This window comes from Lolium perenne, chromosome 6 (genome assembly GCF_019359855.2).
Source record: "Lolium perenne isolate Kyuss_39 chromosome 6, Kyuss_2.0, whole genome shotgun sequence".
NCBI classification, from domain to species: Eukaryota; Viridiplantae; Streptophyta; class Magnoliopsida; order Poales; family Poaceae; genus Lolium; species Lolium perenne.
In genome coordinates, this window is record NC_067249.2 from 229,391,078 (window position 1) to 229,415,803 (window position 24,726).

General features: G+C 44.9%; 1 pseudogene; it reads right to left on the reverse strand.

Annotated features, from left to right (window-relative positions):
- Nucleotides 1-1,419: 1,419 nt before the first annotated feature.
- LOC127305932 (protein STRICTOSIDINE SYNTHASE-LIKE 10-like) overlaps nucleotides 1,420-24,726 on the reverse strand; it is a 28,156-nt pseudogene continuing 4,849 nt past the window's right edge.

Consider the following 24,726-nt stretch of genomic DNA (forward strand, 5'->3'; position numbering starts at 1 on the left):
GAAAGGTGGGGCTACGAGCTTCAGCACGTGTTGCGCCCCCACTTTCATACCGCTGGTGTGAAGCCCAGAACATCAAGCAAGTCCCTCAACAGCGCAGAGACTTGAACCTCCCTTAGCTAGTCCTCCCCTCCGGTCTTCATGAAATTCTCTTCTTCCGACATTCATCATGGATCCATAGTCACTTGATGTCAACACAGAAAAAGAGCTTCGCGCCGCTCCCTCCAGAACCAATCGGTCGGAATAAAAGCATGGGTGCGCACGACCGAATACCACCGATCCAAAGAAACCTGTGCAAAAGCACTGTTACATTCGCCGGCGAAGCCTTCCGGAACTCAACACTCCGGCCAGATCACGAGTCCAGGCCTCCGGTAGGTCCTCCTCTTCACGCAAGAGAGGCCCTAGGACCGCCGCCTTTATTCAGGTCGGACCCCCACGTCGGCGACCATCCTGGGCTGGCCACTCCAACCCTCCACCGGCGACACCATCGCCGGCTTCCAAGCCCCTCCATCTCGCCGCTGGAACACGGTGATAGATCAATAGATCCACCACCACCAACCGCAGGCCGATCCTCTCCGGCGAAGAAGAGGGTCACCTCCACCGTCGAACCCAATTCTGCTGCCCCGGGCGTTCTCGTACCACGGGAGAAGCCCAAGATCATCACCCCTCACCGGTGAGAGGCGGAGGGAAAGGCGCCCGCCTCCACCAGCCACCACCGCCGGCATGCCGCCGATGGGAGGCGTGGAGGCCGCAGCCCGCAGCTGGATCAACCCCGGGAGGGCCGCCGCCGCCCCTACATCCTCATCCGGCCGCCGCCGCCCCGGGAGGCGGAAGGGCCGCCGCCGCAGCGTGAGAGGCTCCATTGGCCGCCGTTCCCGACGCGCCACGAGGGGAGGCCCCAGCCGCCGCCACGCCCCGAGATCTTTGCCCCAGCGGCGCTGCCGGCGGCGGCGGCGGGAGGGTTGGGAGGAGGGGTGCGGTAGGCTAGGGTTGGGAGAATTCTTATGAATTACTGGCAGCTGATGATGCAACTATCTTTGATAACTAATAAAGTTGTTGTTGTGGCTTCCCTAAGAAAAGATATCCACCTCTTTCGTTCACACCAGATATGCCTTTGTTTTGTGCAAAGGCTTTTGGCAGGGTTTGAAACCAGAGAATTTGGATTTTGTTTTGAGGATTTCGATCTATGGTTTGCACGCCCACAGCCGAGGAGTCTTTGCAAGCCATGGTTCCATGTTTAGAGAGAACTTCGACGGTTTCACCCAAGAATGAGTAGTATTAGAAACGATCTCGATTACATTTCCAACAAATTAAACCCTAGTTTTAAGTAACAATACAATGTAGTAACAAAACTGACTGCATTGCATACATACTAATGTTCCTGCTAATAATAAAATACGGAGTAGTTATAATGTAAGGAAACTATGCAACCAGGCCGACGTAGTCGAGTTCAACAGATCCCAGCCACATGGTCCCATTTCTCTGCGACACTTCGCTGAGTGTCACACCTTTGGCCGCCGTGAGCTCCTCCACCTCTACACCGTGGCCGTCAAGCCGTACTCCCACTAAGTGCTTCACCGGAGTTGCGGTCACCTTGGGCCGCGCCTTCTCTTGGTTCAAGGCCACCCAGAATCCACCCTTCCCGTCACGCCTCACGTTGTCTGGGTATCCGGGTAGATCGGCCATCAGCTCATATTGGCCAGCCTTCGGACCCTCGAGGTAGTACCTATGTGCCTGGCATGGCACGGTGTGCGCCACGACGATATATGTCTTGTCGTGGCTCACTGCAACGCCATTGGGGTATGGTAGGCCATCCTTGAGCACGGTGACCTGCTTCGTCCCAGCGTCGTACTTGAATAGCATCCCGGTGGCGTCTGCGTTCATCATGATCTCAGTGTTAAACCTGCATACACATATATATAGTAGCATAACATCAATGGCGATTTATTTTCAGCTCTGACCGATCGAGTAGTGAAATTAATCTGAGCTTGCAAGAACAATCTACAACGTTTGTGTATTGATCGTCGATTATTTCGTACATATATACCTTCGTGGATACCTGAGGCTGCTATATATCGGTGGGGAGAATTGGTTATTTACCCAAAACTTCAGAAGCCTTGGATCATCTACCCAAAGTTCATTGTACATTGGTAAATAACCCACACTAGTGGAAAACAAGGCTTTTGTGGGAGCCTTTTGTCGCGGGCGCGCCTGCACCCGCGACAAATGGCCTGGCCACGTCGCCCCGAAACCATGTGGAGCGGGCAGGGCCTTTTGTCGCGCCCTTTTGTCGCGGGCCGTATCACGACCCGCGACCAAAGGTGTCTGAGGGCTGGCGCTTCCTGCCGGCACCCCTTTTGTCGCGGGTCGTAATACGGCCCGCGACAAAAGGGCCATGCCTATATATAGACGCGCAGCCAGCCCCCCACCTCATTTTTTCCTTGGTGGTGAAGGTGGAGGTGTATGCTAGCTCATTTTTTCTACATGTGCACAAGAGATGTTTGATGGAATGCTTGTGAGAGGGATGCCACTTGATTTTATTTGATAAGATTTCTCCTCTTTTTGATCCTAAAAGGTTAGCAACTATTTTCTCGTATATATATACATAGTCCGTACAATACTAATTTTAGCAAGGTGATTGCATCTGATACATATATAATTGTACTTATGATGCAGATGAGTCATCCATGGATGTACGGTAACCGATGTGCCCCCGCTTTCAGAGAGGGCGTGAATTCTTTCCTGCTTGTGGCCGAGGCCAACAAGTCGAAGCAAGGTTTTATGTGCTGTCCATGTCTAAAATGTAAGAACGAGAAGGATTACTCTTGCTCAAGAGACATTAAGAGCCACCTGCTTCGGTTTGGATTCATGTCCAGCTATAATGTTTGGACCAAGCACGGGGAAGAAGGGGTTATGATGGAAGACGGCGATGAAGAAGAAGATAATGATGACCAGTACCGATCTATGTTCTCTGAATGCGATGATACCGCAATGGACGACAATGAAGAAGAAGGAGGTGAAGAACGGGCATCAGATGATCCTATTGATGATGATCTTCGTCGGGCCATTTCTGATGCAAGAAGAGACTGTGGCACGGATAAGGAGAGGTTGCAGTTCGACAAGATGTTAGAGGACCACCACAAATTGTTGTACCCAGGTTGTGAAGATGGGCATAGAAAGCTGGGTAGCATATTGGAATTGCTGAAATGGAAGGCAGAGGTCGGTGTGACTGACTCGGGATTTGAGAAATTGATGATAATATTAAAGAAGCTGTTTCCAAGAAATAATGAATTGCCCGTCAGTACATATGTAGCAAAGAAGCTTGTCTGCCCTCTAGGATTAGATGTGCAGAAGATACATGCATGCATTAATGATTGTATCCTCTACCGCGGTGAGAAGTACGAGAATTTGAATAAATGTTCGATATGTGGTGCATTGCAGTATAAGATCAGAAAAGATGACCCTGGTGATGTTGAGGGCGAGCCACCCAGGAAGAGGGTTCCTACGAAGGTGATGTGGTATGCTCCAATAATACCACGGTTGAAACCGTTTGTTCAGAAACAAAGAGCATGCCAAGTTGTTGCGATGGCACATGGAAGAACGTAAGAAAGACGCGATGTTGAGGCACCCCGCTGATGGTCGGCAGTGGAGAAACATCGGGAGAGAGTTCCCGGATTTTGCAGGTGAGGCAAGGAACTTATACTTTGGTCTAAGTACAGATGGCATGAATCCTTTTGGGGAGCAGAGCTGCAGCCACAAAGAACCTGGCCCGTGACTCTATGTATCTACAACCTTCCTCCTTGGTTGTGCATGAAGCGGAAGTTCATTATGATGCCAGTGCTTATCCAAGGCCCAAAGCAACCGGGCAACGACATTGATGTGTACCTAAGGCCATTAGTCGATGAACTTTTGGAGTTGTGGGCCAAACCAGGTGTACGTGTGTGGGATGAGCACACCGAGCAAGAATTTGACCTACGAGTGTTGCTATTCGTAACCATCAATGATTGGCCTGCTCTCAGTAACATTCGTAACCATCAATTTGACCTACGAGCGTTGCTATTCGTAACCATCAATGTCTAACACCCCGGGAGGCGGAGGCGCTTTGCGCCTCGAACTACCCCTGCCCGCCCGGCTACCGCGTCCCGACCGGCTGGTTGCTGAGAGTCGGAGGCGTACCGGTCCCTCCTATCCCTCTAGGTGTGCCACGCGAGATGGCCATCACGAACCACTACTATTTTGAGCTCACGCCTGAGCAGCGGAGGAATCCCCAGTGGCATCCCGACTACAGCCCGACTTGGGACAGCTTCTTCATCAATCGGCGTGAGAGGGCGGTTGCCAGGTACGAGGAGGACGGCCTGCCTCCTTCGAACTTCAACGAGGCCGGCCGTCGGATGTGGTGGCGCGGCCGGACTCTCCAGAGCGTCATGGCCTATCGTGGCCCCCGCCTGCGCTACCCTCAATCCCAGCCCACGCGTGCTCACCCGCCGAGGTTCGACAACCGCGACCCCGATGCTAGTGACGATGACGTCGGCGACTATGATGACTACAGTGGCGACTATTATAGGGCTAGGCACGACTATGATTGAATGGCTCCAACATTCGAATCTGGCCATGTATCTTAATTTTCAGTTGAGCTCTGTACTTTAATTTCAGTTCAATCGTAATAAATTTCGTGTCAACCACTTTATTGAACAAAAACAACCGACAACGACTTTATAAACTAAATTTAAACTAATAGAACCGACAACGACTTTATTGAAATTACAATAAAATAGATAAATTACTAGTCTAGTCTCTACTCGTCGTCGGAGGTTGTCTCCGTCCAAATGTCATCCCACCGAGGGTCGTTTTCGGTCCAAGTTGTATTCGGGTTCTCGAGCTCGAAGGTGGCGACGGCCCGACGGTGGCGCCTGTTGGACCTGCGTTGTGCCCTAAGGTTAGCGAAGAACGCGTCGGTGTTGTCAACATCGTTGGGGAACTGCGCCCTCCACTGGCGCATCAACTGCTCGTCGCGCTCGGCGATGGCGATCCTGCGCTGCACCTGGCGGTGCCGGCGACGGTCCTCGTCGTCGACGAGGCACAGCGGTGTGATGACGCGTAAAGCACACGCTCGTTGGGAACCCCAAGTGGAAGGTGTGATGCGTACAGCAGCAAGTTTCCCTCAGTAAGAAACCAAGGTTTATCGAACCAGTAGGAGCCAAGAAGCACGTTGAAGGTTGATGGCGGAGGGATGTAGTGCGGCGCAACACCAGTGATTCCGGCGCCAACGTGAAACCTGCACAACACAACCAAAGTACTTTGCCCCAACGAAACAGTGAGGTTGTCAATCTCACCGGCTTGCTGTAACAAAGGATTAACCGTATTGTGTGGAAGATGATTGTTTGCAGAAAACAGTAAAGAACAATTGCAGTAGATTGTATGCGATGTAAAGAATAGGACCGGGGTCCACAGTTCACTAGAGGTGTCTCTCCCATAAGATAAATAGCATGTTGGGTGAACAAATTACAGTCGGGCAATTGACAAATAAAGAGGGCATGACAATGCACATACATGATATGATAAGTATTGTGAGATTTAATTGGGCATTACGACAAAGTACATAGACCGCTATCCAGCATGCATCTATGCCTAAAAAGTCCACCTTCAGGTTATCATCCGAACCCCTTCCAGTATTAAGTTGCAAAATAACAGACAATTGCATTAAGTATGGTGCGTAATGTAATCAATAACTACATCCTCAGACCTAGCATCAATGTTTTATCCCTAGTGGCAACAACACATCCACAACCTTAGAACTTTCTGTCACTGTCCCAGATTTAATGGAGGCATGAACCCACTATCGAGCATAAATACTCCCTCTTGGAGTTAAGAGTAAAAACTTGGCCAGAGCCTCTACTAATAACGGAGAGCATGCAAGATCATAAACAACACATAGGTAATAGATTGATAATTAACATAACATAGTATTCTCTATCCATCGGATCCCGACAAACACAACATATAGCATTACAGATAGATGATCTTGATCATGTTAGGCAGCTCACAAGATCCAACAATGAAGCACATAAGGAGAAGACGACCATCTAGCTACTGCTATGGACCCATAGTCCAGGGGTGAACTACTCACTCATCACTCCGGAGGCGACCATGGCGGTGAAGAGTCCTCCGGGAGATGATTCCCCTCTCCGGCAGGGTGCCGGAGGCGATCTCCTGAATCCCCCGAGATGGGATTGGCGGCGGCGGCGCCTCAGTAAGGTTTTCCGTATCGTGGCTCTCGGTACTGGGGGTTTCGCGACGGAGGCTTTAAGTAGGCGGAAGGGCAACGCGGGGGGCCACACGAGGGCCCCACACGCCAGGGCCGCGCGGCCAAGGGCTAGGCCGCGCCGCCCTGTTGTGGCGGCGCCTCGTGGCCCCACTTCCTTTCCCTCTCGGTCTTCTGGAAGCTTCGTGCAAAAATAGGACCCTGGGCGTTGATTTCGTCCAATTCCGAGAATATTTCCTTTGTAGGATTTCTGAAACCAAAAACAGCAGAAAACAGCAACTGGCTCTTCGGCATCTCGTTAATAGGTTAGTGCCGGAAAATGCATAAATACGACATATAATGTGTATAAAACATGTAGACATCATCAATAATGTGGCATGGAACATAAGAAATTATCGATACGTCGGAGACGTATCAGCATCCCCAAGCTTAGTTCCTGCTCGTCCCGAACAGGTAAACGATAACAAAGATAATTTCTGGAGTGACATGCCATCATAACCTTGATCATACTATTGTAAGCATATGTAATGAATGCATCGATCAAAACAATGGTAATGACATGAGTAAACAAATGAATCATAAAGCAAAGACTTTTCATGAATAGTACTTCAAAACAAGCATCAATAAGTCTTGCATAAGAGTTAACTCATAAAGCAATAAATCAAAGTAAAGGTATTGAAGCAACACAAAGGAAGATTAAGTTTCAGTGGTTGCTTTCAACTTATAGCATGTATATCTCATGGATAATTGTCAACATAGAGTAATATAACAAGTGCAATATGCAAGTATGTAGGAATCAATGCACAGTTCACACAAGTGTTTGCTTCTTGAGGTGGAGAGAAATAGGTGAACTGACTCAACATAAAAGTAAAAGAAAGGTCCTTCAAAGAGGAAAGCATCGATTGCTATATTTGTGCTAGAGCTTTTATTTTGAAAACATGAAACAATTTTGTCAACGGTAGTAATAAAGCACATGTATTATGTAAATTATATCTTACAAGTTGCAAGCTTCATGCATAGTATACTAATAGTGCCCGCACCTTGTCCTAATTAGCTTGGACTACCGGATCATCGCAATACACATGTTTTAACCAAGTGTCACAAAGGGGTACCTCCATGCCGCCTGTACAAAGGTCTAAGAAGAAAGCTCGCATTTTGGATTTCTCGCTTTTGATTATTCTCAACTTAGACATCCATACCGGGACAACATGGACAACAGATAATGGACTCCTCTTTAATGCATAAGCATGTGGCAACAATTAGTGTACTCATATGAGATTGAGGATATATGTCCAAAACTGAAACTTCCACCATGATTCATGGCTTTAGTTAGCGGCCCAATGTTCTTCTCTAACAATATGCATGCTCTAACCATTAAGTGGTAGATCTCTCTTACTTCAGACAAGACGGACATGCATAGCAACTCACATGATATTCAACAAAGAGTAGTTGATGGCGTCCCCAGGAACATGGTTATCGCACAACAAGCAACTTAATAAGAGATAAAGTGCATTAGTACATATTCAATACCACAATAGTTTTTAAGGCTATTTTGTCCCATGAGCTATATATTGCAAAGGCGAATGATGGAAATTTTAAAGGTAGCACTCAAGCAATTTACTTTGGAATGGCGGAGAAATACCATGTAGTAGGTAGGTATGGTGGACACAAATGGCATAGTGGTTGGCTCAAGGATTTTGGGATGCATGAGAAGTATTCCCTCTCGATACAAGGTTTAGGCTAGCAAGGTTTATTTGAAACAAACACAAGGATGAACCGGTGCAGCAAAACTCACATAAAAGACATATTGTAAACATTATAAGACTCTACACCGTCTTCCTTGTTGTTCAAAACTCAATACTAGAAATTATCTAGACTTTAGAGAGACCAAATATGCAAACCAAATTTTAGCAAGCTCTATGTGTTTCTTCATTAATGGGTGCAAAGTATATGATGCAAGAGCTTAAACATGAGCACAACAATTGCCAAGTATCAAATTATTCAAGACATTTTAGAATTACTACATGTAGCATTTCCCGATTCCAACCATATAACAATTTAACGAAGAAGATTCAACCTTCGCCATGAATACTATGAGTAAAGCCTAAGGACATATTTATCCATATGCAACAGCGGAGCGTGTCTCTCTCCCACACAATGAATGCTAGGATCCATTTTATTCAAACAAAAACAAAAAAAACAAACCGACGCTCCAAGCAAAGTGCATAAGATGTGACTGAATAAAAATATAGTTTCAGGGGAGGAACATGATGATGTTGTCGATGAAGAAGGGGATGCCTTGGGCATACCCAAGCTTAGACGCTTGAGTCTTCTTAAAATATGCAGGGGTGAACCACCGGGGCATCCCCAAGCTTAGAGCTTTCACTCTCCTTGATCATATTGCATCATTTCCCTCTCTTGATCCTTGAAAACTTTCTCCACACCAAACTCGAAACAACTCATTAGAGGGTTAGTGCATAATAAAAATTAACATGTTTAGAGGTGACATAATCATTCTTAACACTTCTAGACATTGCATAAAGCTACTGGACATTAATGGATCAAAGAAATTCATCCAACATAGCAAAAGAGGCAATGCGAAATAAAAGGCAGAATCTGTCAAAACAGAACAGTTCGTAAAGACGAATTTTTAAATGGCACCAGACTTGCTCAAATGAAAATGCTTAAATTGAATGAAAGTTGCGTACATATCTGAGGATCACGCACGTAAATTGGCATATTTTTCTGAGCTACCTACAGAGAGGCAGGTCAAAATTCGTGACAGCAAAGAAATCTGTAACTGCGCAGTAATCCAAATCTAGTATGAACCTTACTATCAAAGACTTTACTTGGCACAACAAAACACAAAACTAAGATAAGGAGAGGTTGCTACAGTAGTAAACAACTTCCAAGACTCAAATATAAAACAAAGTACTGTAGTAAAAACATGGGTTGTCTCCCATAAGCGCTTTTCTTTAACGCCTTTCAGCTAGGCGCAGAAAGTGTAAATCAAGTGTTATCAAGAGATGAAGCATTGACATCATAATTTGTTCTAATAATAGAATCATAAGATAACTTCATTCTTTTTCTAGGGAAGTGTTCCATACCTTTCTTGAGAGGAAATTGATACTTAATATTACCTTCCTTCATATCAATGGTAGCACCAACAGTTCGAAGAAAAGGTCTTCCCAATATAATGGGACAAGATGCATTGCATTCAATATCCAAGACAACAAAATCAACGGGGACAAAGTTATTGTTAACCATAATACGAACATTATCAACTCTCCCCAAAGGTTTCTTTTTAGTATTATCAACAAGATTAACATCCAAATAACAATTTTTCAATGGTGGCAAGTCAAGCATATCATAGACTTTCTTAGGCATAACAGAAATACTTGCACCAAGATCACATAAAGCATTACAATCAAAATCATTGACCTTCATCTTAACGATAGGCTCCCAACCATCTTCTAACTTTCTAGGAATAGAGGTTTCAAGTTTTAGTTTCTCTTCTCTAGCTTTTATGATAGCATTTGTAATATGTTTTGTAAAGGCCAAATTTATAGCACTAGCATTGGGACTTTTAGCAAGTTTTTGTAAGAACTTTATAACTTCAGAGATGTGACAATCATCAAAATCTAAATCATTATGAGCTACAGCAATGGGATCATCATCCCCAATGTTGGAAAAAATTTCAGCAGTTTTATCACAGGCAGTTTCAGCAGTTTTAACAATTTCAGGCAGTTTTGCAGGCTTTGCATTAGAAGTGGAAACATTGCCAACACCAATTCTTTTAACATTATTAGTAAGAGGTGCAGCAACATGTGGAGCATTAGCATTGCTAGTGGTGGTAATAGTCCAAACTTTAGCTACATTATTCTCTTTAGCTAGTTTTTCATTTTCTTCTCTATCCCACCTAGCACGCAATTCAGCCATTAATCTTATATTCTCATTAATTCTAACTTGGATGGCATTTGCAGTAGTAACAATTTTATTTTCAATATCCATATTAGGCATAACTTTCGACTTCAAAAGATCAACATCAGAGGCAAGACTATCAACCTTAGAAGCGAGAATATCAATTTTATTGAGCTTTTCCTCAACAGATTTGTTAAAAGCAGTTTGTGTACTAATAAATTCTTTAAGCATGGCTTCAAGACCAGGGGGTACACTCCTATTATTGTTGTAAGAATTCCCATAAGAATTACCATAACCATTACTATTATTATAAGGATATGGCCTATAGTTATTACTAGAATTGTTCCGATAAGCATTGTTGTTGAAATTATTATTTTTAATGAAGTTTACATCAACATGTTCTTCTTGGGCAACCAATGAAGCTAATGGAACATTATTAGGATCAACATTAGTCCTATCATTCACAAGCATAGACATAATCACATCAATCTTATCACTCAAGGAGGAGGTTTCTTCGACAGAATTTACCTTCTTACCTTGTGGAGCTCTTTCCGTGTGCCATTCAGAGTAATTTATCATCATATTATCAAGAACCTTTGTAGCCGCCCCCAAAGTGATGGACATAAAGGTACCTCCAGCAACTGAATCCAATAGGTTCCGCGAAGAAAAATTTAGTCCTGCATAGAAGGTTTGGATGATCATCCAAGTAGTCAGTCCATGGGTTGGGCAATTATTTACCAAAGATTTCATTCTCTCCCAAGCTTGAGCAACATGTTCATTATCTAATTGCTTAAAATTCATTATGCTACTTCTCAAAGATATAATTTTAGTGGGAGGATAATATCTACCAATAAAAGCATCCTTACATTTAGTCCATGAATCAATACTATTCTTAGGCAAAGATAGCAACCAATCTTTAGCTCTTCCTCTTAATGAGAAAGGAACAATTTCAATTTTATAATATCACCATCTACATCCTTATACTTTTGCATTTCAAATAGTTCAACAAAATTATTAAGATGGGCAGCAGCATCATCAGAACTAACACCAGAAAATTGCTCTCTCATAACAAGATTAAGTAAAGCAGGTTTAATTTCAAAGAATTCTGCTGTAGTAGCAGGTGGAGCAATAGGTGTGCATAGGAAATCATTATTATTTGTGTTTGTGAAGTCACACAACTTAGTATTTTCAGGGGTATTCATTTAAGCAACAGTAAATAAAGCAAACTAGATAAAGTAAATGCAAGCAACTAATTTTTTTGTGTTTTTGATATAGAGTGCAAGACAGTAAATAAAGTAAAACTAGCAACTAATTTTTTTGTGTTTTGTTTAAGTGCAGCAAACAAAGTAGTAAATAAAATAAAGCAAGACAAAAACAAAGTAAAGAGATTGGATCGTGGAGACTCCCCTTGCAGCGTGTCTTGATCTCCCCGGCAACGGCGCCAGCAATTTAGCTGTTGCCGTGGGAGTTGGCAATTTCCGTGGTGTAGCTTTTCTTCAGTTCCCCGGCAACGGCTCGTTGGGAACCCCAAGTGGAAGGTGTGATGCGTACAGCACACGCTCGTTGGGAACCCCAAGTGGAAGGTGTGATGCGTACAGCAGCAAGTTTCCCTCAGTAAGAAACCAAGGTTTATCGAACCAGTAGGAGCCAAGAAGCACGTTGAAGGTTGATGGCGGAGGGATGTAGTGCGGCGCAACACCAGTGATTCCGGCGCCAACGTGGAACCTGCACAACACAACCAAAGTACTTTGCCCCAACGAAACAGTGAGGTTGTCAATCTCACCGGCTTGCTGTAACAAAGGATTAACCGTATTGTGTGGAAGATGATTGTTTGCGTAAAACAAGAAAGAACAATTGCAGTAGATTGTATGCGATGTAAAGAATAGGACCGGGGTCCACAGTTCACTAGAGGTGTCTCTCCCATAAGATAAATAGCATGTTGGGTGAACAAATTACAGTCGGGCAATTGACAAATAAAGAGGGCATGACAATGCACATACATGATATGATAAGTATTGTGAGATTTAATTGGGCATTACGACAAAGTACATAGACCGCTATCCAGCATGCATCTATGCCTAAAAAGTCCACCTTCAGGTTATCATCCGAACCCCTTCCAGTATTAAGTTGCAAAACAACAGACAATTGCATTAAGTATGGTGCGTAATGTAATCAATAACTACATCCTCGGACATAGCATCAATGTTTTATCCCTAGTGGCAACAGCACATCCACAACCTTAGAACTTTCTCACACCGTCCTGCATTTAATGGAGGCATGAACCCACTATCGAGCATAAATACTCCCTCTTGGAGTTAAGAGTAAAAACTTGGCCAGAGCCTCTACTAATAACGGAGAGCATGCAAGATCATAAACAACACATAGGTAGTAGATTGATAATTAACATAACATAGTATTCTCTATCCATCGGATCCCGACAAACACAACATATAGCATTACAGATAGATGATCTTGATCATGTTAGGCAGCTCACAAGATCCAACAATGAAGCACATAAGGAGAAGACGACCATCTAGCTACTGCTATGGACCCATAGTCCAGGGGTGAACTACTCACTCATCACTCTGGAGGCGACCATGGCGGTGAAGAGTCCTCTGGGAGATGATTCCCCTCTCAGGCAGGGTGCCGGAGGCGATCTCCTGAATCCCTCGAGATGGGATTGGCGGCGGCGGCGCCTCAGTAAGGTTTTCCGTATCGTGGCTCTCGGTACTGGGGGTTTTGCGACGGAGGCTTTAAGTAGGCGGAAGGGCAACGCGGGGGGCCACACGAGGGCCCCACACGCCAGGGCCGCGCGGCCAAGGGCCAGGCCGCGCCGCCCTGTTGTGGCGGCGCCTCGTGGCCCCACTTCCTTTCCCCCTCGGTCTTCTGGAAGCTTCGTGCAAAAATAGGACCCTGGGCGTTGATTTCGTCCAATTCCGAGAATATTTCATTTGTAGGATTTCTGAAACCAAAAACAGCAGAAAACAGCAACTGGCTCTTCGGCATCTCGTTAATAGGTTACTGCCGGAAAATGCATAAATACGACATATAATGTGTATAAAACATGTAGACATCATCAATAATGTGGCATGGAACATAAGAAATTATCGATACGTCGGAGACGTATCACGGTGGCGCGAGGAACTCCGCCTCCTCTTTTGATTCAACATCCGGGAAGTTCATGTCGCGTCGTGGCCGCCGAAAGCGCCACGCCGCCCCGTCGTAAGCGCGCGCCGCCAGCTCCGGTGTGTTGTACGTGCCGAGGGTGAGGCGGAAGCCACCGGCGCGTATCTCTTCGTAGAACCTACCGCTCGGACGCACTCGAACGCCACGGAAACCGGACGCCCCTCGACGACGTGGAGGCATCCCGGAGATGAATGAGCGGAGGCGGTGGCGACGTGTGGTTGCGCCCGCACTCGTCGCTCTATATAGCGCACGCGGGGCATGGCACGTGTAAGCCACGGCTACACACGTCGCACGCCGGCGTCGGCGGGGCGAGGCACGTGGAAGCGGTGGCTACACGTCGCACGACGGCGTCGACGGGGAAGCGACACGTGTGGCACGGCGGTGAAACGTTTGATATGATGCGAGATGCAAATAGGTATATGGATGTCATATTCATGTTCATTAGCTTTTTCTGATCAATATTCATGTATAAAACATTTGTATTTGAGTTACCATTCAAAAGTTATTAAAATAATAGTTTTATTAATCTAAAATAGAAAACAGAAAAGGGTCTGAGAGGAAAAGGGCTGATCCGCGTCCAACGGCTCTAGGCCGTTGGATTCAAACGGCTGGAGCCGTTGGATGCAGTTCCCACGGATCAGCTCCTACCCCCTTTTGTCGCGGGTGGTGGCACGACCCGCGACAAAAGACCCCCCCTTTTGTCGCGGGTGGTGGCACGACCCGCGACAAAAGGGGGTCTACTATATAAACTTCGTGTCGCGGGCGGAGCCGCCACCCGCGACACTGCAGGCCAACCCTAACCCAAAATAGCGCCGCCAGGCTGCCGGATTTCACCACCGCCGCCGCCGACGCCCTCAGCCGCGCGCAAGCTCCGCCTCGGGCCATCGCCGCCGACGCCCTCAGCCGCGCGCGCAGCTCCTCCGCCTCGGGCCATCGCGGCCGACGCCCTCTGCGCACCTCGGGCCGCCGCCGCGCTGCGCGCTCCGGCCTCTCTGCGCGCCTCGGGCTTCGTCGCCGCGTGCGCGCCTCCTCTGCCTACTCCGGCGCCGCCGTCTAACGCGCCTCCGCCGCTGCAAGGTAGCGCCGCCGCGGCTTGGCCGCTGCCACTTTTTTTTTGTTTTTTTGATTTTTCTGTTTTTTTTATATAGTTAATTGATTAGTATAGTTTAGTTAGTTAGTATAGTTTTAGTTTTAGGTTTAATTAGTTAGTATAGTTTTAGTTAGTTACTATAGTTTTAGTTTTAGATTTAGTTATTATAGTTTTAGGTTTAGTTAGTATAGTTTTAATTAGTTTTAGGTTTAGTTAGTATGTATTAAGTATATTTATGTATTTAGTTCATTAGTATATTTATGTATTTAGTTAGTTAGTATATGTATGTATTTAGTTTGTTAATTAGTTTATGTATGTATTTAGTTTTTCAATTCCGATAAGATAGATATACCCGACGCCGACACCGCCCTCTCCCTCTTGCAAACAACCATCGTTGACACCCCTCTCGTAAACACGCGTCTCCGACACCCTCTCCCTCTCACGAACACGCGTCGGCGACACCCTCTCCCTCTCGTAAACACGCGTCGCCGACACCCTCTCCCTCTGGCAAACACGCGTCGCCGACACCCTCTCCCTCTCGCAAACACGTGATTAGGGTTAGGTTTTGGTTAGTGTTTGATTAGGGTTAGGGTTAGAACATGTACTTATCGATTTAATTTTTTTGCAGAAACAATGGATCCATTCGAACGGGACTTGGAACAGGAAGACATTTTCGCGAACTTAATCCGCGATGGTACAGAAGCCGACCGAGAAGACCGCGACTCCGGTGATGGAGAAGCCGGCGGCTCCGGTGATGGAGAAGCCGGCGGCTCCGGTGATGGAGAAGCCGACGGCTCCGGTGATGACGAGGTATACGATTAGTATAGAGGCATTAATGGAATTCTATATGTACATATGTATATAAATTAATTAATTTTTATTCTCTTAGGCCTCCAAAGATAAGTTTTACAAACGAGGCCCGGCAAAGAAGTTGACCAAAAAAGACCACTTCAGAATTGAAGCTATATCACCGGAAGGCCAACCTGTGGCACCCCCAGCTATCAGAACGAAATTTAAAAATCAGTGCGGAGTTCTGGTTAGGGATTCTCTCCCGATCACTATTAGAGAATGGAACAAGACCAAGAAGGTGTCCGAAAATCAGGTTGCCGATAGGTACAAAGACACACTTTTTGACGACCTCATGGCACATTTCACTTTGCCAGATTTGGGATCGGAGTCTGAGAATGCTAAGCAGAGGGCGCTAGTGAAGAAATGGGCTCTTAAGAAGATGGGGGAACTTTTCCGGGCGTATAAGAACTGGTTATGGGCAACTTATAAGGCCGAGAAGAAGCCTCCAGTATTCGAGAACTATCTAGCGAAGCAGGAGCATAATTGGGAAGAATTTGTGAAGTACAAAGAATCAGAGGAGGCTGTGAACCTGTCCAAGAAAAACCAGAAGAATGCAAGCGAAAAGAAATATCACCATCATACGGGGCGAGGGGGCTACGAAGTAGCCATGCCTAAGTGGGATGCACAAGAGGCTGAGATGGAGCGGAATGGGATCACTCCAGAACCCACGCGAGAAGGATGGGACATTAGGGCTCAAAATTGGTTCCTCGCGCATGGCTGTGAGTATGACATGAAGACAGGGAACATTGTTGAAAGTGACAGCAGGGTTAGGGTACCCAGGGAAAAATGGATTGCCGTGACGACAGATATAAAGGCGGGAAAACTAAAGTTTGCTCCCGATAGAGAGAAAGACTTGCTGACGCTTGTCCTCGGTAATCCTGAGAAGGGAGGACGAATAAGAGGCTTCGGCCCTAGTGTTCCGTGGTCGCTTGGGTTTCCGGCCGACGCGGAGACTTATAGAAGCCGAGCGAGAGCTAAACAACGCGAGCTGGAGGTGCAGAATGACCGGATGTCCGAGTTCCAACGCCGACTTGACCAGCAGCAGCGGGAGATTCAGCAGCAGCAGCGGGAGATAAATGAACTAAAAGGACAGCGCCAGCCAGATAATTCCGCTGGCATATCTCAGCGACGAGACAGCAGCGTGGCCGACTCGGAGGCCCCTCCTACACGGATGATAGATGGCGGTCCTGGCGACCCCATGGATGGAATCAAGGAGCAAACACCTTCTGATCTCCATGAGGTGTTCAGGAACATGTCTGTTAAGGTGGCGGTCGGCTATGTCTTACCGGCATTTGGACCTGAAGGTGAGCCGGGAACATGGCATGGCAATGAGATTCCAGCTGGCTATGCTCGTGTCGGGGTGGATTCAGTTGTACCGTCGTGGGAGACATTGGAGCTCCAGTTCCCTGGAGGTGATGGGGGGGTTACACTCAGAGAGGTGTGATGTCTACCGGTGCTTCTATTCTTGTAGACAGTGTTGGGCCTCCAAGAGCAGAGGTTTGTAGAACAGCAACAAGTTTCCCTTAAGTGGATCACCCAAGGTTTATCGAACTCAGGGAGGAAGAGGTCAAAGATATCCCTCTCATGCAACCCTGCAACCACAAAGCAAGAAGTCTCTTGTGTCCCCAACACACCTAATAGGTGCACTAGTTCGGCGAAGAGATAGTGAAATACAAGTGGTATGAATGAATATGAGCAGTAGTACGGCGCCAGAAAAGTGCTAGCTGGCGTGCAGTTGATGGTAGTAATATTGCAGGAAGTAAACATGTAATAGAACAGTAAACAAGCAGCGATAGCAGTATTTAGGAACAAGGCCTAGGGATCATACTTTCACTAGTGGACACTCTCAACATTGATCACATAACAGAATAAATAGATAGATGCTAGACTCTACACCCTCTTGTTGGATGATGAACACCACTAATCAGTAGGATTACACGAACCCTCAATGCCGGAGTTAACAAGCTCCACAATATTCAATGTTCATATTTAAATAACCTTAGAGTGCATAACAGATCAACATAACCAAACCAAGTACTAACATAGCATGCACACTGTCACCTTCACACTACGAAAGGAGGAATAGATCACATCAATACTATCATAGCAATAGTTAACTTCATAATCTACAAGAGATCACAATCATAGCCTACGCCAAGTACTACACGATGCACACACTGTCACCATTACACCGTGCAGGAGGAATAAACTACTTTAATAACATCACTAGAGTAGCACACAGATAAATTGTGATACAAAACACATTGCAATCATAAAGGGATATAAATAAGCACTTCACTATGCCATTCATAACAGCGAATAAGTATTCTGTGAAATATAGCCTAAGAGACCCACACGGTGCACACACTGTCACCTTTACACACGTGGGACAAGGAGTCTCCGGAGATCACATAAGTAAAATCCACTTGACTAGCATAATGACATCTAGATTACAAGCATCATCATATGAATCTCAATCATGTAAGGCAGCTCATGAGATTATTGTATTGAAGTACATAGGAGAGAGATGAACCACATAGCTACCGGTACAGCCCCGAGCCTCGATGGAGAACTACTCCCTCCTCATGGGAGACAGCAGCGTTGATGAAGATGGCGGTGGTGTTGATGGAGAAGCCTTCCGGGGGCACTTCCCCGTCCCGGCGGCGTGCCGGAACAGAGACTCCTGTCCCCCAGATCTTGGCTTCGCGATGGCGGCGGCTCTGGAAGGTTTTCTCTGGTTTCGTCGAACGTGGTAGGGTTTTCGCGACGGAGACCTTAAGTAGGCGGAAGGGCAGCCTCGGAGGGGGCCTGGTGGGCCCACACACTAGGGCGGCGCGGCCCCTCTCTGGCCGCGCCAGGGTGTTGTGTGGGGCCCCCAGGGCTCCCCTCTGGCGGCTCTCGGGTGTTCTGGAAGCTTCGTCCAATTATAAGACTCTGGGCGTTGATTTCGTCCAATTTCGAGAATATTTCCTTACTAGGATTTCTGAAACCAAAAACAGCAGAAAACAGGAACTGGCACTTCAGCATCTCGTCAATAGGTTAGTTCCGGAAAACGCATAAATATGACATATAATGTGTATAAAACATGTAGATATCATCAATAATGTGGCATGGAACATAAGAAATTATCGATACGTCGGAGACGTATCAGCATCCCCAAGCTTAGTTCTCGCTCGTCCGAGCAGGTAAACGATAACAAAGATAATTTCTGGAGTGACATGCCATCATAACCTTGATCATACTATTGTAAGCATATGTAATGAATGCAGCGATCAAAACAATGGTAATGACATGAGTAAACAAATGAATCATAAAGCAAAGACTTTTCATGAATAGTACTTTCAATACAAGCATCAATAAGTCTTGCATACGAGTTAACTCATAAAGCAATAATTCAAAGTAAAAGGTATTGAAGCAACATAAAGGAAGATTAAGTTTCAGCGGTTGCTTTCAACTTATAACATGTATATCTCATGGATATTGTCAATGTAAAGTAATATAACAAGTGCAATATGCAAGTATGTAGGAATCAATGCACAGTTCACACAAGTGTTTGCTTCTTGAGGTGGAGAGAAATAGGTGAACTGACTCAACATAAAAGTAAAAGAAAGGCCCTTCGCAGAGGGAAGCATTGATTAAATCATGTGCTAGAGCTTTTTAAGTTTTGAAATCATATAGAGAGCATAAAAGTAAAGTTTTGAGAGGTGTTTGTTGTTGTCAACGAATGGTAATGGGTACTCTAACTACCTTATCAACCAGACTTTCAAGAGCGGCTCCCATGAAGGACGTTATCTCTACCAGCAAGGTAGATCATCCCTCTTCTCTTTTGTTTACACATGTACTTTAGTTTAGTTTCTATCTTTTTATTTTTTAGATGACACTCCTCCCAACCTTTTCTTTCTCAAGCCATGGCTAACCGAATCCTCGGGTGCCTTCCAACAATCTCATACCATGGAGGAGTGCCTATTTGCAAAATTAAGCTGCTTACTGATGAATCAGAGCAAAACATGTGAAGAGAATTATTAATGCAAGTTAATTAATCGGGGCTGGGAACCCCATTGCCAGCTCTTTTTGCAAAATTATTGGATAAGCGGATGAAGCCACTAGTCCATTGTGAAAGTCTGTCAGAAATAAATGACAAGATCGAAAGATAAAACACCACATACTTCCTCATGAGCTATAAAACATTGACACAAATAAGAGATAATAGCTTTTGAATTGTTTAAAGGTAGCACATGAGCAATTTACTTTGGAATGGCGGAGAAATACCATGTAGTAGGTAGGTATGGTGGACACAAATGGCATAGTGGTTGGCTCAAGGATTTTGGATGCATGAGAAGTATTCCCTCTCGATACAAGGTTTAGGCTAGCAAGGTTTATTTGAAACAAACACAAGGATGAACCGGTGCAGAAAAACTCACATAAAAGACATATTGTAAACATTATAAGACTCTACACCGTCTTCCTTGTTGTTCAAAACTCAATACTAGAAATTATCTAGACTTTAGAGAGACCAAATATGCAAACCAAATTTTAGCAAGCTCTATGTGTTTCTTCATTAATGGGTGCAAAGTATATGATGCAAGAGCTTAAACATGAGCACAATAATTGCCAGGTATCAAATTATTCAAGACATTTTAGAATCATTACATGTAGCATTTCCCGATTCCAATCATATAACAATTTAACGAAGAAGATTCAACCTTCGCCATGAATACTATGAGTAAAGCCTAAGGACATATTTGTCCATATGCAACAGCGGAGCGTGTCTCTCTCCCACACAATGAATGCTAGGATCCATTTTATTCAAACAAAAACAAAAACAAAAACAAACCGACGCTCCAAGCAAAGCACATAAGATGTGATGGAATAAAAATATAGTTTCAGGGGAGGAACCTGATAATGTTGTCGATGAAGAAGGGGATGCCTTGGGCATCCCCAAGCTTAGACGCTTGAGTCTTCTTAAAATATGCAGGGGTGAACCACCGGGGCATCCCCAAGCTTAGACTTTTCACTCTTCTTGATCATAGTATATCATCCTCCTCTCTTGACCCTTGAAAACTTCCTCCACACCAAACTTTAAGCAAACTCATTAGAGGGTTAGTGCACAATCAAAAATTCACATGTTCAGAGGTGACACAATCATTCTTAACATTTCTGGACATTGCACAAAACTTCTGAAAGTTAATGGAACAAAGAAACTCATTCAACTTAACAAAAGCGGCAATGCGAAATAAAAGGCAGAATCTGTCAAAAACAGAACAGTCCGTAAAGACGAACCTGGAAGGGGCACTTAAATTGCTCAAACGGAAAAACTCAAAACTAATGAAAGTTGCGTACATATCTGAGGATCACACACGTAAATTTGCAGATTTTTTTGATTTTTTTATAGAGACTTCTGCGCGAATTCGTGACAGACAGCAATGCTGTTTCTGCGCAGCAATCCAAATCTAGCATCAACTTTACCATAGAGACTTTACTTGGCACAAAAACATGATAAGGAGAGGTTGCTACAGTAGTAAACAACTTCCAAGACTCAACAAAACAAAAGTTTCTGTAGTAAAATAAACACATGGGTTATCTCCCAAGAAGTGCTTTCTTTATAGCCATTAAGATGGGCTCAGCAGTTTTAATGATGCACTCGCAAGAAATAGTAGTTGAAGCAAAAGAGAGCATCAAGAGGCAAATTCAAAACAAATTTAAGTCTAACATGCTTCCTATGCATAGGAATCTTGTAAATAAACAAGTTCATGAAGAAAAAAGTAACAAGCATAGGAAGATAGAACAAGTGTAGCTTCAAAAATTTCAGCATATAGAGAGGTGTTTTAGTAACATGAAAATTTCTACAACCATATTTTCCTCTCTCATAATAATTTTCAGAGGCATCATGAACAAACTCAACAATATAAGTATCACATAAAGCATTCTTATTCACATGCATAAAAGTATCATTACTCTCCACATAAGCATAATCAATTTTATTAGTTGTAGTGGGAGCAAATTCAACAAAGTAGCTATCAGTATTATTCTCATCATCAAATATAGGAGGCATAGTATCATCAAAGTAAATTTTCTCCTCAATGCTTGGGGGACTAAAAATATCATGATCATCAAAGCCAACCTCCCCAAGCTTAAATTCTTCCATAGCATTAGCAACAATGGTGTTCAAAGCATTCATACTAATAACATTCCCATTAGCATGCATAAGTTCCATGGGTTTTTTAATTTTCTCTTCAAACACATCATGTCCTAATTCAAGATAAAGTTCATAAAGATCTCTCATTTTGTTGTTGTCTTCCATTAAGCCTTACTAGTGTAAAACAAGAAACAAAAAGATGCAATTGCAGGATCTAAAGGAAATAGCTTCGAGCACACACACAACGGCAACAGAAAAGTACTTAGTTACCTGGGACCGGAGTATGAGTGCCTTTTACCTTTCCTCCCCGGCAACGGCGCCAGAAAATAGCTTGATGTCTACCGGTGCTTCTATTCTTGTAGACAGTGTTGGGCCTCCAAGAGCAGAGGTTTGTAGAACAGCAGCAAGTTTCCCTTAAGTGGATCACCCAAGGTTTATCGAACTCAGGGAGGAAGAGGTCAAAGATATCCCTCTCATGCAACCCTGCAACCACAAAGCAAGAAGTCTCTTGTGTCCCCAACACACCTAATAGGTGCACTAGTTCGGCGAAGAGATAGTGAAATACAAGTGGTATGAATGAATATGAGCAGATGTACGGCGCGTAAAAGTGCTTGTCGGCGTGCGATTGATGGTAGTAATATTGCAGAAGTAAACATGTAAATGTAATAGTAAACAAGCAAGCGATAGCGATATTTAGGAACAAGGCCTAGGGATCATACTTTCACTAGTGGACACTCTCAACATTGATCACATAACAGAATAAATAGATAGATGCTAGACTCTACACCCTCTTGTTGGATGATGAACACCACTAACTGTGTAGGATTACACGAACCCTCAATGCCGGAGTTAACAAGCTCCACAATATTCAATGTTCATATTTAAATAACCTTAGAGTGCATAACAGATCAACATAACCAAACCAAGTACTAACATAGCATGCACACTGTCACCTTCACACTACGAAAGGAGGAATAGATCACATCAATACTATCATAGCAATAGTTAACTTCATAATCTACAAGAGATCACAATCATAGCCTACGCCAAGTACTACACGATGCACACACTGTCACCATTACACCGTGTAGGAGGAATAAACTACTTTAATAACATCACTAGAGTAGCACACAGATAAATTGTGATACAAAACACATTGCAATCATAAAGGGATATAAATAAGCACTTCAGTATGCCATTCATAACAGCGAATAAGTATTCTGTGAAATATAGCCTAAGAGACCCACACGGTGCACACACTGTCACCTTTACACACGTGGGACAAGGAGTCTCCGGAGATCACATAAGTAAAATCCACTTGACTAGCATAATGACATCTAGATTACAAGCATCATCATATGAATCTCAATCATGTAAGGCAGCTCATGAGATTATTGTATTGAAGTACATAGGAGAGAGATGAACCACATAGCTACCGGTACAGCCCCGAGCCTCGATGGAGAACTACTCCCTCCTCATGGGAGACAGCAGCGTTGATGAAGATGGCGGCGGTGTTGATGGAGAAGCCTTCTGGGGGCACTTCCCCGTCCCGGCGGCGTGCCGGAACGTAGACTCTGTCCCCGCATCTTGGCTTCGCGATGGCGGCGGCTCTGGAAGGTTTTCTCTGGTTTCGTCGAACGTGGTAGGGTTTTCGCGACGGAGACCTTAAGTAGGCGGAAGGGCAGCCTCGGAGGGGGGCTGGTGGGCCCACACACTAGGGCGGTGCGGCCCCCTCTCTGGCCGCGCCAGGGTGTTGTGTGGGGCCCCCAGGGCTCCCCTCTGGCGGCTCTCGGGTGTTCTGGAAGCTTCGTCCAATTATAAGACTCTAGGCGTTGATTTCGTCCAATTCCGAGAATATTTCCTTACTAGGATTTCTGAAACCAAAAACAGCAGAAAACAGGAACTGGCACTTCGGCATCTCGTCAATAGGTTAGTTCCGGAAAACGCATAAATATGACATATAATGTGTATAAAACATGTAGATATCATCAATAAGGTGGCATGGAACATAAGAAATTATCGATACGTCGGAGACGTATCAAGGTGCTGGGAGAAACCATTCTCTGGGAAAAGAAGAACATCAGGCTGCCAGGCTGGGTAGCCCCTAGTACCAGTCGTCCCAGGTCACCATCACCTCCTCCAGATGATCGCAGACCACCATCACCTCCTCCTACTGATCACATGTCGCCACCATCACCCCATGGGTACGACGTCGACCACGACATCTGTAGTCCATCTCCATCTCCAGCGCCGCCGCCTCCACCCACTAAGACTCGGAATGCACCCTACCGGAAGCGTTTCAAGAGTCCTGTCCGCAAGATGTCGCCCCTCCCAAAAGTACCAAAGGTTCCTCCCCCCGTCCTTACGATCGTACTGTCGAGGAAAATGAGGCCATTGTTGCGAAATACAACTATGAGTTTTTTCATAAGCCAAAACCTCCAGCGCCAGAGCCATACACCGAGAAGCAAAAAGCATATGCTACTTCTTTTCTGAACACACCATCGCAATATGACTTACACGAGAAGAAGGATGACTATACACGCCACCTTGCGAGGGTAATTGATGGCAAGAAGCAGAATGAAAAGGCTAAGAAGAACAAGGATGACAAGGCTAAGAAGAAGGATATTGCTAGCACGAGCAAATCATCAGCTAGAAGTGCAGCCGAGAAGAAGTCAAGTTCAACAAGTGCACCCAAAAAGGCCAAGCAAATGACAGAAGGCAAAAAAAAGAAAGGAAGTTCCCCTGCTCGGAGATCAGCCCAAACAATCGATCCCAGCACTCAAAGTGCTTAATGTTCCCAAGGTGTACCAGGAACATGGTGGTTTCGTGTTGGAAGAAGCTGCAAGGCTAGCGGCTGCCTGTTCAGTTACCGTGGAGGAATTGCTGTCTGCAGCAGATGCTGCACTACCCACTGCTGATATAGCTCCTAAATTTGTCTACGGGGCCGACTTGGTCAGCAGAGAGCAGCTGCATAAACTGCCAACACATATGCGGAATTTGCATCAGTGGTACCTTGATGCATGCAAGGAGAACATAAGGTACATCGTGGCGGATATACCATTTGAATATTACTACCGAAAGGAGGAGATCCATATTGAGATAAATGAACTCTTGCAGTTATTCAATTTAGAAGCCCTCGACAAATCTCTCATGAGTTGCTATTGCTTGTAAGTTGTTAACTACATATAAGTTCATTTTCATTCAGTTCATGTTCGTTTTCATTGCATATACTCATTATATCTTATGTGTTCTCTTATGCAGACTGAAGATCAGTGAATGCAAAAG